This window comes from Rhincodon typus, chromosome 6 (genome assembly GCF_021869965.1).
Source record: "Rhincodon typus isolate 14 chromosome 6, sRhiTyp1.1, whole genome shotgun sequence".
Taxonomy (NCBI): domain Eukaryota; kingdom Metazoa; phylum Chordata; class Chondrichthyes; order Orectolobiformes; family Rhincodontidae; genus Rhincodon; species Rhincodon typus.
In genome coordinates this window covers 12304684-12310683 of record NC_063337.1, presented here as the reverse complement: position 1 = coordinate 12310683, position 6000 = coordinate 12304684, and positions in this window count along the sequence as shown.

The following is a 6000-nucleotide window of genomic DNA, read 5'->3' as shown; positions in this document are numbered from 1 at the left end:
CACTCTCTCCAAATCTTCCAAGTTCTTCTGGTAGTGTGGTGACCAAAGCTGTACACAATACTTCAAATGCGACCTAACAAGGGTTTTATATACATGCAACATGGTTTGCCAACTCTTGTACTCCATGCCCTGGCCAATGAAGGCAAGCATGCCATATGCCTTCTTAATCAGTTTGGCCACCTGTGTTGCCACTTTTAGGGAACTGTGGACCTGCACACCCAGATCCGTCTGTGTTCTGCCATTTACAGTATAATTCACACCTAAATTTGATCCTCCAAAATGCATCACCTCGCATTTGTCGGGATTAAACTCCATCTGCCATTTCTATGCCCAAATCACCAATCTATCTATATCCTGCTGTATCCTTTCACAATTGTAGGCACTATCAATCTTTATGTCATCTGCAAGCTTACTAATCAGACCACCCACGTTTTCCTTCAGATCATTTATATATACTACAGACAACACAGGACCTAAGACTGATCCCTGTGGAACACCACTAGTTACTAGTCTCTATTCTGAAAAATACCCTACCACCACTACCCTCTCTCTTCTACTCTTCTAATACCAAGTCAGTTTTGTATCCATCTAGCCAGCTCACCCCGAATCCCATGTGATTTTAGTTTTTGTACCAATCTGCCATGTGGAACTTTATCAAATGCCTTACTAAAGTCCATATAAACTACATCCACAGCTCTTCGCTCATCAATTATCTTTGTCACCTCAACAAAAAATTCAATCAGGTTGGTGAGACATGATCATCCCCATACAAAATCATGCTGCCTGTCATTAACTAGTCCATTTTCTTCCAAATGTGCATATATCCTGTCCCTCAGTATCTTCTCCAAGAACTTCTCCACCATAGACATCAGGCTCACCGGCCAAAAATTTCCTGGATTATCCCTGCTTCCTTTCTTAAACAAGGGAACAACATTGGCTATTCTCCAGTCCCCTGGAACTTCACCTGTGGTCAAAGAGAATATGGAGATATCTGCTAATGCCCCAGCTATTTCTTGCCTTGCCTCTCGTAGTAATCTGGGATAGGTCCCATCTGACCCTGGGGTCTTGTCTACCCAAATGCAATTGAGGATACCGAGAACTTCCTCTTTTAATATATCAACATTCTCTGCAGTATTCACACACTCATCCCTGACTTCAACATCAGTTATGTCCTTCTCTTCAGTGAATACCGATACAAAGTACTCATTAAGGATCTCTCCCACTTCCTGTGGCTCCACGCATAACTTCCCTCCTTTGTCCTTGAGTGGGCCTACTCTTTCCCTTGCTACCCTCTTTATTCTAATATATGCATAAAAAGCCTACTATGTAAAAACAACTATCCTGCTTTTTTGGAGATAGTAGGAACTGCAGATGCTGGAGAATCTGAGATAACAAGGTGTAGAGCTTGATGAACACAGCAAGCCAAGCAGCATCAGAGGAGCAGGAAAGCTGACGTTTCGGGCCTAGACCCAGAACTCCAGAACCTCCAGTCCTTCTGAGCCTTGTGACTTCCCTCTGCCTGCTGTTACTCTACACTATGCATATCTCAGTCTCACTTTTGCCCTCGGTCCCTGCACTTACTAGCCTGTTGTTCCAGTTCCCACCACACTATCAACTTCTTGAAACCAGTTCCTCTGCGATATTCAGGCCAGTTGTGGTGACTGCAGTGCCGTCTCCCAGAATCCCTCTCAGTGACGTCCCTGCCGCCCTCTGATTCGAACCTGCATTCCAAGGTCTCTTTGTTCAGCAACACTCCCCAGGACCTTACCATTAAGTGTATAAGCCCTGCCCTGGTTTATCTAAATTAAACTCCATCTGTCACTCTAGTTTACTTCACTTCATGGACAAATGGCTCAACAAGGTCTTCAGGACATCTTAGATACAGGTCATACCCAACTTCAAATGACAGACATGGAGGAGTTTATCAGTTGCAAATAGTTGGGGAGAGGATGAAACAAACAAACTGTTCAAGAGTTACATAAAAGAATATTTGAACATATTAAAATAGAAATGAAAATGTCAGTGAATCAGAAGCAACAGAGGTACTCAAAGACAAAAGCTTTGAATACAAAAAAAAATCAACAGAAGTTCAATGTGATAACATCTGCATTAGTGTAATCCCTCAGGGTGAAGACAAACCCATTAAGTGCATTTTGTGAGCACGAACATTGCAGGTTGCCATAAGAGCATGGTCCCCTCCAAATATCCCGGCAATACCTATGACTTTGTTTTTAAAAATTGAGGAACACTTAACAAATTGATGGAGGTTAGAAACAAAAATGCTTTGCTGCATTTACACCAGTATTTCTGTCAAACCCTCTCTGGATTAGGGTTAATGTCTTATTGGAATGTTTCAGAAGCTTATCCTCTCTTGGGACTTAATTAAATTCCCACATTACACGTCTATCACTTTCTCATACAAGAGCTCCTTTGGAAAGAGGGTTGACATGTTGGAAGCCTATGTTTCTTTCTGCAACTTGCCACTCACAAATGTGAAAAAAAAACAGATTGATTCCAGTAAGTATCCCACTTGAGAGTGGGTTGTTAAATAATGCATATTATATATATGCCAAATGGTGTGCAGTTTGTACTTATCACTCCACAGCTCCCAACTCTATCTCATGTTTTCTGATGTTATCATAACTCACGTTGTCAAGTGCTGATCTGATGCCAAACAACACATTTACAAACCAAGTTTCCAGAAAACCAAAGAGGGCCTTCAGATTTTTGATCCCCTGAGACTGGCACGCTGTGTTTTTGGAAGTTTATATCTTATACAACATTCTATTTCGGTATTTGTTGACATGTTGCTGTGGCTTTAAAAACAGAAAATGCTGGAAATACTCAAGGCAGAGGCATGCAGTAGTTTTGCACTTCTTCACAAACAAAAACAACATTTGATCTACAATGGTATTGACTTCATATTGTGGATTTGGAGGTGCCGGTGTTGGACTGGAATAGACAAGGTCAAAAATCACAAGACACCAGGTTATAGTTCAACAGGTTTATTTGAAGACACATGCTTTTGGAGTCTCACTCCTTCTTCAGGTGTCAGTGAGAGAGGTGGCATCAGGCACAGAATTAATACACAAAAGATTAAAGGGTCATAGAACTTCTGCAAATGTATTGAACAAGCCTCAGATGACTATTAAATGTTTAATCAGTTAGAAAGGATTAATAAGCAAATCCCAGAATTTCTTTTAAGTCACTGCCCCGCGATAACTTAAAAGTTTTATCAACCTACCAGAGATGACATCTCAGGTCAGACAATACATTTTAGGTGTGAGGCTTTGTATGCTTTTTGAACAAACTACAAAGTATCTGCATTTATAAATCTGCAAATGCAAGTTCACCCCATAGACTTATACGTGTGTGTGTGCGCGCGTGCACATGTGTCTGTGCGTGTGAGGGAGAGAGAGTGTGTGTGTGTGTTTGTGTGTGTCTGTGGCAGGCTTTAAGATACACAACAATGTAGAGTCGCCAAGCAGAGGCTGATAGTAAAGTTCGGTACCCATGAGGACGGCCTCAAATGGGATCTTGAGTTCATGTCGCACTACAGGTGACCCCACCACACTATACAGTCCCTCTCTCTCTCTCTCTCACACATACATGCACACACACACTCTCACACACACACACACCCCCCCCCTCTCTCTCCCTCTGTCCCTTACACACGCACACACACATGCGCATGCACACACACACACTGGCACACACACATTTAAATCTATGGGGTGAAATTTGCATTTACAGATTTGTAATTACAGATACATTCTACTTTGTTCAAAAAACACACAATCTGTAGACAGTCAATGTGGCATTTTATAAATTCCCACTTTGGAAATAAAATCGGTCTGACTCCAAGTTAATTCACAGCCAGATTCTAAACAAGGCCTCACAACTAAAATGCATTGTCTGACCTGAGATGTCACCTCTGAGAAACTGATAAAACCCTGTAGTTATCTTTGGGCAATGACTTGAAAGAAATTCTGGGATTTGCATATTAATCCTTTCTAAATGATTAAGGATTTAATAGCAGTCATAGGTTTGTTCAATGCATTTGCATCAGTTCTATGATCTTTTGATCTTTTATTAATAAATTCTGTGCCTGATGCTACCACCCTCACTGACACCTGAAGAAGGAGCGAGACTCTGAAAGCTTGTGTCTTCAAATAAATCTGTTGGACAATAACTTGGTGTCATGTGATTTTTGACTTTGACTTCATAACAGCATCTGACCTTATCATCCTGAAACTAAGACAGCATGTTTGAGATGGTCAGTGTTTGCTATCACTTCCTGTATGCTGACAAGCCTAGAAAGTAACAAAAACAGAAGTTGTTGGGAAAGCTCAACAGGACTGGCAGCATCTGTAAAGAGAAATCAGATGTAACATTTTGAGTCCATTGACTCTTCCTCAGAACTGATGGTAGTTAGGAAAATATTGTTTTTTATGCAGAAGTTAGGGTGGGTGGAGAGGGTAAGGAGTAAATGATAGGTGGGGACATAGCCCAGAGATAAGAACAGTTGGATAGACAAAGGAATGGATAATAATCTGGCCAGGAGGGTGAGTAGCTGTTAATGGATACTGTTAGTGGCTGACAATAGGTTGTGTGTAATAGCAGACTATGTGTTAACAAGAGATAGTAGGAACTGCAGATGCTGGAGAATCTGAGATAACAAGGTGTAGAGCTGGATGAACACAGCAGGCCAAGCAGCATCAGAGGAGCAGGAAAGCCGATGTTTCGGGCCTGGACCCTTCTTCAGAAATTTTTTTCCTCGGAAGTGGAGGCGGTGCCATCAGCAGCGGTGTCGATAGCATTCGCTGTACCGGAAGTGGCGTACCCGGCGGCGGAGGATGTGACATCATCTGTGGGTGCTCCAACAGTGGCCACATGGCCAATGGCGGCAGGCACATTGTGGGGAAGGTCCTGGGTAGGGTTGGGGATTTGGGAGGTGGAGTAGGCCCGTTTTGGGTGGCAGGCACCAGTAAGTTTACTGTACTTACGGTTTTTAGTGTCCAATAAAGCTGAGTAGAATTGTGAGTTCAGGTTGTGGATCCTATGAAGAATAAAAAACAGGAGAGGTCCTTTGCAGGTCCGGGATAGGGAGGCTCTGAGCTGGGGTAGGCTTGATTGTAGTACCAGGAGATGCCGGCGCATTGCTGCGAGTGTGTGCTTCAGGAGTCACAGGGAGAAACATTTTTGAAGGATCTCAATGTTCTGAATGTAGACATTGTCACGGTAGGGGCCAAATTGGGAAGGCCTAAATGTGGACTGTAGTCCATTGCGGATGATCTGGTTCCATAGGCAGGTACTAAGAAAGGTAATGTGGCTGTAGTACCTGGTTTGCTTCAGGACATGGTCGAGCAGTTTCAGGGCCGAAGAGATTACGAGAGAGTTGCAGTGGGAGAGAGATCCACTGAGGTCTTTCCGGAGGGAGGAGGGTAACTTCTTCAAGGTAGGCATCCTTAGAAGAGGCTTCGCAGTGGGGTTAAAATTATTTCAGAGATAGTAGGAACTGCAGATGCTGGAGAATCTGACATAACAAGGTGTAGAGCTGGATGAACACAGCAGGCCATTTCTGAAGAAGGGTCTAGGCCCGAAACGTCAGCTTTCCTGCTCCTCTGATGCTGCTTGGCCTGCTGTGTTCATCCAGCTCTACGCCTTGTTATCTATGTGTTAACAAGACCTGGTGTGTGGGGATGGGGTCTAGGATATAGGAAAGTTCAAGTCCTAAAGTTATTAAACTCAGTATTGAATCCAGAAGGCTGCAGGGTCCCCAAGTGGAAAATAAGGTGTTGGTCTTCCAGCTTACACTGTGCTTTGCTGAAGCACACCTTCAACGGTTGCAGGGGAAGGTGCTGTAGGGCTGTGGACAGGTGTTGGGCGTGAAGGAAGAGTGGATCAGGGTTTCCCAGAGGGAACAGTCTCTGCCGAAGGCAGACAAGGGAGGAAAGGGGAATATGTGTCTAGTGGTGGCATCTCGCTGGAGGTGGTGGA